Source organism: Mycena indigotica (genome assembly GCF_014461135.1).
Source record: "Mycena indigotica strain 171206Taipei chromosome Unknown Mind.scaff0008, whole genome shotgun sequence".
Classification (NCBI taxonomy): domain Eukaryota; kingdom Fungi; phylum Basidiomycota; class Agaricomycetes; order Agaricales; family Mycenaceae; genus Mycena; species Mycena indigotica.
In genome coordinates, this window is record NW_023503007.1 from 876,569 (window position 1) to 889,027 (window position 12,459).

Below are 12,459 nucleotides of genomic sequence, written 5' to 3' on the forward strand. Positions count from 1 at the left end.
GATTACCATAAACGTCTGGTTCGAGACTAGATACTGTCTCATAATGTAGGGAATTTTGATATCAGATATCATGGATATCAGAGACACTAGAAACCTTAGGAACATAATCGCCTGATTTGGAGGGCATGGTTGTGTTCGGATGTAGCATTCTGCGCTATGCTTGATGTCGAACCTCTGTCATGCCATACCAGGGCCGGGCCGGGCGGCGGGCGCGCACCGCGACGTCATCCATGACCGCATATACACGCCAGGCGGCGCAGGGGTCCCCATGGCGAACTCGATCGGCCGCGGCCAACGAGTCTGGGCGGCGGTGGACCCATTTGTGTGGAGCAGGGGCCGGCGCGTCAGCGCGCTTACTATGCGCTCTCTTGTGGGCTTATCGATCTTGTGTATGTATTTCAAGTGCGCGTTGCTGTGCGACGGATATCGGAATTCGGGGCATATCATATCATATCGGATCGGAAGGGGCACTGCATTGTGGGGCGTGGGGCGTGTGGGGTGGGGCCGGGGGAATTGGGAATACGCGCTTCCAGGGCTTCGCGCAAGACGGTCACGAAGTTGGAGAAGACGAAGGGAGGTGCCACGTCGTGCGTCGTGCATGCGGCGAGCGACAGACAGCGGCAGCGGAAGATTGGCGCGCGGGCTGGTGGCCGCGGCGCACGGCTAAACCATCCCCGCCACATCATATCATATCATATCATATCCATATCCATCGATAATCGCCGGCCGCGAATTGGAATTTGCAAGGGTGGAGTGGAGTGACGACGGACAAGTGCACAAGACGTCAAGCGCGCATCGCGGCATCCTCCCACGCCAGGGAGACAGGCAGGCAGGCAGGCAAAGGCAATTTGTTGGCAGGCACGAACCCGCGAATTTAGATTATATGATAATCTGCATCCGGGGAAATTTCCGTCGTTCGGGCGGAGCGCAAATTGCGGGGCAGGGGGGTAAGACAAGACAAGACAAGACAAGACGCGCAACATAGTTTGCAGGCGCGATTATTAGGTGGGTTGGGTACAGCGTACAGCGGCGAATAACATCGTACACGGCCCTGCGCGGGTACACACGCGCGATCGGGCCTCTCCTCCTCTCCCCTTCGTCGTCTTCCTACACCGGACGTCCTACAGATACAAATACAGCCCGCGGGGCGGGGCGATTAGGGGGCGTATGCATAGCGAGCAGCGCGACAGCGGGCAGAATAGCAATCTGGGCTGCGTCAGCGGCACGCAAAAGCAGAGGGGGGGAGGCAAGGGGACGCACATAGCAGGTAGATAGATAGTACAGCGGAGCAGAGCGGGGCGGGGCCTACTTCCACGGGCAGTTGGGCCTGGGCACGGGTCAGCAAAGGGCAGCAAGGCGGGAGGGCAGGACAAGGACGCACGCGTGAGTGTTGACCCAGCCACAGGCTGCACATGTCGCGCCGGAGACGCCGCCCGCGCCGAAGTTCGTCGGGGTGTGGGCGGGATCGGCGGCGCGCGATATCGGGACCGTCGCAGCGGGAGCAACAGCGGGAGCGGGGGCGACGGTGGCAGCGAGGGCAGTGCGGGAAGAGCAGCAGGGCATCGTTATTAACTGGGTTGGTTGTGGGTGCGTTGTTAAGCGGCGAGTGGAGCGAGGGGGATAGCGACCCGCAGTCCTCGCCTGCCCAGCCTTTATACACACCACGCCACGCGCCCCCGGGGCTGCTCGCTGGGGCTGCCGGCACGCCACGCCACGGGTGCAGATCCAGGACCGCGCGATCGATCGGCCCCAAGATCTGGGCACGCCCTGCCCGATTCGGAAGCGGTCACGGGCTAGCCCGATGCGGCTGGCGCGTCGCACGCCCACGCACTGTCTTCTTCTGTCTTCTGCCAGCGAAGCAAGGCCGAACCGCGCTAGCTGGTCTTGCGCTAGCGCGGGCGCACCGCCCACGGACAGACGCCCGCGTCAACACCCTAGAAGCAGACTAAGAAGCTGATTGCGTTGTGCTGCGCTCGTCAGCGGTCGGACGTCCCGCGGGACCAAAACACTAGCGCACGGGCCACGGCAGGGCATCAGCACGAGCGCACAGATGCGCGAGAAGGCATACCGTATTACCAGCGGGCCATCGCCACGGGACGTGATCCCGAACAGCTATTAGTGCCGCACCGCCCCTTGCCTTTGTTCGAACAAAGACACAAAGAGGCGCGCGCTTCGCGTCGTGCTGCCGCCTGCCGATAAGCCCCTTTATTTCATTTCGCCTGCAAATTATTGTCGACGACGCGATCTAGGCGGCACCGACGGTCTGGCGCACAGTGGAAGTCCATGCCTGAGGCTCGCGCCACCAGCGTGCTAGTGGTTGAACGGACAAAGCCTAATCGACGGACGGCACGGCATCATCCCCATTCTACATCATCGCCGCCAGAACCAGCTATTCCCGCGTCCGCATCTGGCATCCACCGGTCCTCGTACCCTTCCTCCTTGGCTTCCGACCCCCGCAGTGCACATATCCCCGGCGCGTCTTCGAATTCGAAGGCTGGAGCGCTCTCGACCGCGCCACCGACAGCTTGGCGCTTCCCAAAGGCCAAGTTTTGGCCAAGGACGGGGACGGGGACAAGCCCACGAGCTTACGCTTATGCTTATGTTGACAGCCTTTGGCTTCTGTCAATGATGACGCCGCGCCGCGCCGGCGCCGCTGTCCCCTGGGCCCGCACCTGCTTCGCCTTGCCGCCACCCACAGGGACCGATTCATGTGGGCTTCCTTGCGGTCAGGCGCTCGACCGCCGCAATAGTCGTCCTGGTGCTTACCGCCAGTGGCAGCGACGCGCGGAGTGCCAGTGCAGTGGTCCGCCGTCCGCCGATCGGCGGTCCAATATTAATCGCCCGGGCCACGACTAGGGCTGACGCCATACTGCACGGTCAGTGGGCCCGGCCTGCCTAAAGCCTAACTGACGCACAGAAAGATCTTCCTCCGTCCAACGTCCAAGTTGGAAGCAGAAGGCGGCCCAGGGCTGGGCCTCGACTCGAGGAATTGAGCTGGAGGCGGTAATGAGCTGGACTCAGAAGAGGAACACGCCGCTTCCAACTCCAAGTTGGCATACCAGTACACCCAAAGCAGTCCGCGCGGAAATGAAGAGTAGTCCGATTCCAGCTTCCGATGGCTGCGTCCACGACCACGGCGGCGGCGACCACATTGACTCCGGTGATTCCGAGTCTGGACAGCAGATGTGAAGGAGACCTCCCAAACATAGCCTGCGTCGATCGTCATGGATTTATTAATAGCCCGTCTAGGCACGCACCGTGTGTGTGCGTGGGTGTGGGTGTTGGTAAGCCAGGCACGCGGTCGTGGGCGCTCGCGCCAGCCATCTGCCGGCTCCACGACGCCATAACCAAGGACAGTAGGTAGTCCGCGGTGTTGGCTGAACAGGGGAGGAAGGTCGTCCGCCTGATTCTGATTGGAATACCCGTATAGCTTTTTGGGCGCAATCAGAAAGCGTGACACCGCCCGAGGGGTGAGGCTGGGGACGAGACGACGCACAAATGAAAGACCAGCCCGCCCGTGAGTGGTGGCTGGAAGCGAGACACGGAAAGCATAATGACCCTATTCACATGTGGGCGTCCGTGACCGGCCCCCGGTCCGCACCCGGCGTTTTTGCAAGGTTCCCGTGTCCGGCCGCGTCGGAGGCCCACCTCGGCCGGCGTCCTTCTCTTTGTTGCTGTGCATGTGTCCGCGGGGTCGTGTATGCGCCGTAAGCCTCCGGTCCGCATCCCCGGCGTCCATACCTTTGTTCCAGGTTGTTATTTTGCCGCTCAACTCGCCGGTGAAAGGTGAAACCACGCAACTTGGATTCGCGCGGGGCGGGCGCCGCGGAGATGCGGCAGAAAATAGCACAAAGGCTAGCTAGGCACAGCGGGCGGCGCCGGGCTCATCGGGCCAGCCGCCAGAGTGTAACCATGAAGACTGCACTTCGTCGTGGCATCGTCAGTCGAGTAGTCGTATCCGCATTCGCGCTATTATTGTTGTATCGCTGGCGCGAGATCAGGGCCATTGCGTCAGCCGCGAATCGCGCATATCAGCCCATCATTGCCCACGGGAACCCTATCTCGGTGCGGGGGCCGGCCGAGTACCCCCGGTATCGATGCAGCGTTATCGATGGCGATGGATCATGGCGAGGATGGGGATGCACGGGTCGCCGCGCGTGAATGCGGGAGGGTCACGCGCTGCTGCCTGCTGCGGTCCCCGGATAGGCACTCGTTGCTGCAACCGGAGGCACCTGCAGGCAAGGTACGCGGAAGCTGTGCCCGTGCGTCGTCGGCGCGGCGTCTGTAAATTGTAAATCGGAGAATGACGACGAGCAGGCAAAGACGCCGGGTGCCGACATGTCTATCGGGAGGCTCTTTGTTGCCACCAACCTGCTCCCGACGGCCCTGGCACTTCATTTGCCCGAGATGTAGGCCTGGACCCGGATCCTGCTGCTGCTGCCTCGTTGCGCGATGCCCATTGGGCTGCGGGTGATTGGGCAGCGTAGCCGAGATAAGCAAACGAAGAAGATTCAGGCAGCCTGAGCACGGGGCCGTGGCGACGTCGACGGATGCCAGGGCCAAATGCATCAGTCATGATGATGGCACTGGCAGTCGTGGCGGGCAGGTCATGGGGGCAAGAGCAGGAGCTGCAGCTGGATGCATATGCATGCGGGGAAGGAGCGAGTGGCCATGGGCCGGCACGGGATGGGATGGGTGGGCCGCCGGGAAGAGCGCACTCGCACTTGGGCTGTCTGTCCCGAAAAAAAAAGGAGAATCAGGCTGATGCAGTGCTGCAACTGACAAAACACGCACTTGGTTGCCCTCAACCGTTTCTCCCTCTTTCGTATCCCTGCCAAAACCCCTCCAATGCCATCCCCGGCCAGCCCGTCGCCGTCGGCCCCTTTCCCAAGGGTGCTGCGCCTTCCTCTTCGTAGCCGTTGCCTCTTCTTCGCGCACTCGCGGTGGTTAGGCCCGCACCCTAGCCCAGTGCGCCGCCCAGTGGCTGAGGGGGGACATCCCGTCGTCCCTCCCTCTCGTGAGGGTCGCCCAGGCAACGTGTCGCCAGCGCACATCATCGACATGAACGCTCAGCGGAAGCAGCATATGGTTGATCTGCCGCACGTGATGATGACTCAGCGCGCCACCCTTTGCTTGCGTCACCCATGTCGACAGTCGCTTGTGCGCAGCGGCGACGCGGGCGCGGTGAGCGTCGCCTGGAGCTATCTCAAGGGTGGTTGTGTGGGTACTCTTTGGTGTCAGACGTACTCCGACTTCTTCTCTGGGGCGACTTAACACTTGGGGAGACGCAATGGCGACGGTGACTCTAATGACTTGACCTTGAGCGGATTATCCTGGCAAGCCTATCATGCGCTCTGTGCGAAAACGGGACAACGGCAAGTGTCGATCCTGAAGAACACTAGGGAGCTGTCCCCGCAACGAGGCACTCAACTTCACCTTTCGCTGACTGCTGGCAGTTCAATCATGATGTCCCCTTCAAGTTGAACAGCCTGAGGTCAGCGTTAATCATTCTGTGCGCCTCCGGCTGTTCCTTAGGCACGCCCGGCTATTGTCCGACTGGGCTAGTGGCAACGGCGACGCCGTGGGCCGATGATACAACCAAACCACACTATCTCATCAAGATACTGCCACATCTACCAGTCTCAACTCCTCGTGCCGTCAAAAGGTTCTACCGCGCCAACAAGGCGCGTCGAACGCCGGCCGTGCGAATGTGAACACGCTCGGAGGTTTCCTCTCCCGAATATCTCGATGCACGCCATACCCCCGGGCAATTCCAATTCGCGCTCCGCGCCACGACTGGTGCTCCACAACGCCTCTTTTCCTCGAGCGCCTCGAGGCGCGGCACGTGTTCCTGCGCAAGAACCATCGCCGCTTTCCCACTCCGCGACGATGTGGAGCGCTCCACGATCGCACAGAGGTGAGTTTTCCCGAATACAGATATTTTTGCTCATGATGGTGAGTCAGATGCCCGTGACAGGAACTGACAACGACCTGCGATCACCACCCCAGAGTTGTGCGTCTCTATATGCGGCCCTCTAAGTATATACGGCGTGACGAACAGCCAAGGATCCATCTGTCAACGCCGCTCAGTGCCCGAATGGGCGATTCGCCTTTCCGGGTGTGGCGTGGCGTGGTGATTGCTCGCAGGCATGCTGTCAGACGGTGGAGCCCGCTGTCTGGCTGGCTGGTGACATAATGCGGACTCCGGCACGAAGAGACGGCGATCGGTCTACCTACCATTGGCCACTGCAGGCTGCGTGTTATCAGCGAACGATAATGGCATGTGCTTACGGCGAATATACTTCCGGCGTTCATCAAATCTGCGGTCCGATCGTCTCTCACTACGACAGCTCGCCCGTCGGGGAATCTCTGCGTCGGTCGACTCCGAGTCTTGCGCCAACGAGTTGGCTGTGGCAGGCAGCGCAAGGCGCAAGTTACGTGTATTCGGGCATCGTGTTCCACGCCTCAAAATCTTCTACAGCCGCTCGTCCGCCGCTTTTACGGAGGGCATGCTGAACGGGGACCGAGCGAGACCGCTCTGGACAACGACGCCAAGGGTGCCGGAGCTTCACCGGAGTCCGGTTGGTCCCCAGAGCGTGACCTTCGGCGCGATAACCGGTGGGCGCCGCTTCCTCAAGTGCCAAGTCGGTGAAGCAGTCAACACAGTTCAATCGTGGGGCGGGTTTTCCGCACCAACCGCGATTATCTCTCCTGCGATAGGACTGTGCGCCAGGACGTCATGGCTGACATCACGGTCGCGCCTTATCTACCGCAACGCAACATGCCGCAGTGCTGCCAGGCGCGCGGGCTGTCAGTGCGCCGCCGACATCTGCCTCATTGCGATCGAAAACACTCAAATCAGATATAGCGCGTTTTTGGTTTAGTTGGGTCAGAAGCCTCGCGGCAGCAAATGGCGGTGCTGACAGGGCAGCGCGGAAGACGCCGCTGTGGACTTTCCGGTCGTCACTGGTCACGGTCATTGAGTTGTTTATGTGCGTACGGAATGCGATCGCTGGTGTGTGGTTTACATTCAAAATTCGTGTTCGCAAGACTAGACCATATTCGCAACCCCTTCCCCGACACGAAATCATTTCCGTTTCCTGTTGCTACGGCCGCAAATGGTGTGTTACTGATCGTGACATTGTTGCGCCACGTCCCGCCCTTCGCGCGCCGATTCCATACCCTTCATCACATGCTTATATTTCAGACATAATTAACCAGTGCCTTCACATTATATATGCTATAGCACTTACTTCACATCGAATTTCTACCTTTTGTATGGTATAATCTACAGAAAACCAGCTCCCTCAACGCGCCATATCCCGACATCAGAGTGAGTTTGATCGAATTGCCGTTTATGGGGGCATCCAAATTTTGGCGTGTGGAGCATCAAAAACGAGAATATGCCTTTGCCGAGGGGTTGCGAATATGGTCTATTGTATGCCTTGCGAGGAAACTTCGGAAGCAACGAAATTGCAGCAACAAATGCGTGATGTCCCGCCCGGGCCCGGGACCTACCGCTAACCGACGTCAGATCAGCGCATTTAAAAGTCCGCATGCGTGATGGGAGGTGATGGGCTCGCTACTATCGGACGTCCGTCGCACGCCCGGAAGCAGCGGATAGATAGACGAGCGACGGCACGAGGTAAAACGTTGTGGCTCAAGACAGAGTTTGCACTCTGGATAAATCTATTTGGTACACCAAGTGTGACAGTACACCGTGCCCCAAATAGATGATCGTCTATTTGGTACACTGTTGATGATTGATGATTGATGGATGTGACAAGTGTGACGCGCAAATCCTCAGTCGTGTAGATTTGCAAAATTTGAAAATTTTTCACCTCCCTTTGCCATGTCCTCTGCTAGCTTTTCTGCTGACGCCTTCAACCAGTATATGGTTGCTGATCCAAAGGAGCTTTTTTCTCCTCAGTGGTTTGCACAACTCACAATTGATGCAGCCAGCCGTTTTGTAGCCAAAAACCAGCTTCCTGTGGTCTTCCCTCCAAAAGCGATCTGGAAGTGGGAGTATAGCCCTGATATTCCCACATTTCAGAGCCGTATTGCCCTTCATGAACAAATTCCTTGCCTTGCCGACTTGCAGCCGATCACCTCTTCGATGCAAGCCGCATTCAATCATCAGAGTGCACGGTCTGTCTTTGTCTGGATTGGACAGGAGTGTTTTCATTATGGACTAGCCAAGGTATATTCTCAACACTTCAAGTATTATATGGACCAAAAATTAAAATTTTAGATTCGGTTAATCCAGAATTTAATCAACCATCTTGATTCCCTTCAAGCTATTGCGCAATTGCTCTATCGAGTCATATCAGCTTCACTTCTCAGCCCTCCATTGCTTGAAGAATTCAAGTCCTGTGGATTCTTGGAGGCTCTTTCCGGCTTCCATGTCACAAATATTCCGCTGTTTGACCTTGGATGTCTCCTTGGAGAGCACTGGCTTACTGAAGACGTGGTTAACGCGATTGAGGAGATGCTATACTTCCGCCGTGCTGCAGTCACACCCCACGATGATCCTTCCTTTGTGATACTCCCCATATCATTCTTCAGTGACTGTCGGCGTCTACTTGCTGCTGACACCAACCCAAAGTATTCTCAAGAGCTACTCAACCTGCGAAATCGGGTCCGAAGTGGATCCGTAACATCAATGGTTTTGCACACAGGCCTCAAGTTCTGGGAGCTTCTGTTAACTGCTTATGTCCAAAGAGAGCATGCTTACCTTTTTTTTGAGTCCGCCAGGTCCGCTCAGAAACCCACTTGTTCTCCATTCCAAGTCGGATATGGCATTGATGAATGGGGTGATAGGTGCCGAAAATGGACTCCTTCCAATTACCAGTGCGAGTCCAGACGAAAACCTGGTCGTTGTTGACTGCAATATCTCTAATATTGGCAGTAAGAGGTAGATCACCCCGGAACTGGGTATATGTGCAACGAGCATGGTTGAACATAAAATAAGCTTATTAATGTGACAAAAAGTTAGTATTATATAAGATCTATCAATAGGAATTCGAACCAGATTGAGACATCTTTCTATTTTGAGCAGACCGGGAAGCAGGCCGAGAAGGGAAAAGGAGAGATTGATGTCAGATGTGTCACACTTGGCAGCTGTGTCACACTGGTCACGCATATCACATGGAGGGAAATTTGATCATCAACAGTGTACCAAATAGCAGGACACCGTGTACTGTGACAGATTGGTGTACCAAATAGATTTATCCTTTGCACTCTGGCCAATGATGCATGCACTGACATTTGGCTTCTACGAAAGAAGTCATCACTCAGCTGGCAAGATCACGCACATCTGCAGAGGGCTTCTGGATGTCAGGAGAAGATGTTCAAATGTCAAGTATGTCTTCCAATGGCCTTCTTCTCGGTTTCTCGGTTTCTCGGGATCTGCGGCTGGCCACACACGGCTAATAACAACATTGGGCAACGCGTATCAGACGACCGTGACTATCATCCGACGTGAGCAGGATCCCGACGTGTTGGGCCCTTGTAATCACTGGATCCCAACTGGACACCGGTTCCTTGCCGCAATCCCAAATGCTACAATAGCACTATGATAAGCAATTTCCGCCCAGAAGATTTCAATTCAAATTTCCTTTTTTGGGTTGTCAAATAAGATTAATAATTTCTTGTTCTGCATGGCTATCTAAGGTTAGTTAACTGTTATATAATTCTCCTACTTACTACTTACTACCTTTGATGCCTTTTTAAGTTGAAATTCCAAGTTATAACACAAGGAAAGTCATTTATAACCTTTATCAAGTATAGAGTAAGAAAAGCAATACATATTTTATAAAATTTGAGCAATCTTACACCATAATATTATTATTATTCAAATTCATAGTCTTTACCCGATTTGTAAACATGAACTCCTTATTCATTTACGTATATATTTCCAAGTTGTTTTATTGAGATACTTACTTTGAAATTCTCATAACCAACACTAAATGAATAGTTCTCCATCAACCAAGTCTTTGATTCAAAACGCAAGGCAGGGTATAGCAGATATCTAGTCCATCTCTAGATCAGTCACTAATTAGATCTAGGTGAATGTGCACCAAGATATTTGGGTATAGTCAAGTATCTAGTCTGTTTCTAGATAATTTGGATTAGATCCATTATATTTGTGTAAATGGTGTGCTGAGACTCTCTAGCATCTTATGAGGGTGGAGAGCAGACCATGGTTCTATGTCACTTCCTATAATGAGAAGGATACATGCAAAATCTGTAATTCTGGCAAAAAATGACAGCTATGTCATTCATTGCCACACAGCCTCCAAGCTCCGAACAACATGGCTGCTGGTATAAGTCTGATCAGCAAACTCTTGCATATTGGCTTAGTGAGCTGTGCACCTCCTGGCCAACCTCCTAGCACAACATCTTCAAGTACAACCCACCAAGCTCACTTTACAATAATAAAAACCATCACAGCGGACTATTACACGATGGCACTGATAGAGGAAATGCAAAGCCAGATCACGTGTGCATTCACTGAGCACTGCAAGTGTATAGGGGCAGCAAGATAAACAGCTGCTGGTGTGTATCTGTGTTCCATCTCCAAATAGTCATCTCTGAAGGATGTAGAAGGCGGAATGTGAGCATACAAAGGTGTCATAGTATGTAGCCTCTGGCATACAATAGCAGGGTGAGATGAATCTACCAGACTTCTATCATAGTCCTGTTAAAATTCCGATTGATCCGGACGCAGATGGGATCAAAAGAAGTGAGAATGACCTACCTGAGCTGTAAGGGCAACCCTGGAGACTCCGACAAAAGCCTAGCAGGGGAGGATCTAAAGCGTGAATAAAGCTACAGGAAATACACGGAGGGACCGACCTAGCAGGGGAGGATCCAAAGAGAAGAAACTCTAAGGGTCCGCCTGCTAGGGCACCAACTATATATTGGTCATCCGTAACTACCGACGTAGAGCACAGAAGGCCTGAGTGGCATCACAGGCTCTGTCCCAAGGTGATTGTTGGGAGGGTCTTAACGGATTGGTGATTGTGCAGGCGAAGGAAGCTGAGGGTAAGGGTTGGCATAGGTCGGAGCGTCTGAGGGGGCGCCTATCGGATGCACCTCAGATACGCTCAGACAGTTCAAAGGAGGCCGAAGTTTTTCCTTTGCAAAAGCTCAGCGTGACAGTATTTCTTAGGATAAAATTGAGTTTAAAACATCAGGGTTTATGAAGACAAAAACCTTCAATAAAACTTCAACTTTTGCTACTAACTTTTAAAGAAAATCTTTAGAAACAGTCCTGTGCCTGGCCACACGTATAATCATCTGATAGAAAAAGCGCTCAATATCCTAAATGCAAACAATTGATAAAATAAGGATATTGCTGACACTCTAAGCAGGTCTGCCGAGCATCTTAGAGGGGTTTGTAGTAATATCTAGGGGTAACTGTAGTCATACATAATAGAAATAATTTCTATAGCAGCACCTATATTTTTTTTACTAAAGCTCCAGCTCTCCATGTTCTACTTAACTCTACTAGGATTAATACTATGGCTTGTAGTAGGTTCTTTTTGAGAATCTCAAACGTGTAGTTGCAGTGTTCACAGAAATAAAGCTTAAGTACACTAAGGGAATAAAAAGCACCCCATATACCCCATCTTTCAAGAAAGATGTGGACAGTTGTCCACAGCTGTAATGCAAAAGATGTGGACAGTTGTCCAGAAGTCACAAGCCTGGAAAGTAAATGTTAAATTAAAGAGCCAAATTGCTAGATATGACTAAGCTAATACCATATATGGCAATAGAAATCACCTTTTCTTCAGGCCGATGATTCGTCATATAGTTTGGAACAGTCTGTAATACAGGGCAAGGAAATTGATGTAATCACATGTCACATTGATGTAACACCATCCAATCATCAAAACAATTGATCTCTATCAAAAATGGTTCCACATTGTAAACAATATATAAATAGCATTGATCCCATCACTAATAGGGCTCTACAAGCCTCTTAAATAATTAATTATTCTTTTAACTAATGTGACATTTGTGACTTGGAAGCAGTTGTCCACATCTTTTGCATAGAAGTAGCTATAGCAGCTGTAAGAAGGAGGGTGTACTATTCCCTGTAAACAAATTGGTTTAGAGTGCCTAGATGACCAGGAGTATGACTAAATAAAGGCTGGAGGCTGTAGTAGCAACAAGTAGTTGCCAACTGCACTAGAGGTTGTTTGCAATTAGCGGCTTGGCGTGCGACGAGGCACGTGGCTGATGCTGATACAACAGATCGGCGCCGGGATGCCCGACCGGTCGCCAGGGTAGATGATGGGGGGTAACGGGTAACAACTCTTTACGGTTTGCCTCTGTACTACTAGGAGGTGCAAACTACAACTATTACGGGTCAGCTCTCGCGTAAGCCAGCAAGGAAGCAGGGTATCTTTAACAGAGGTGAGTGCAGGAAGCAAGAAATAGTTGTGATATGGT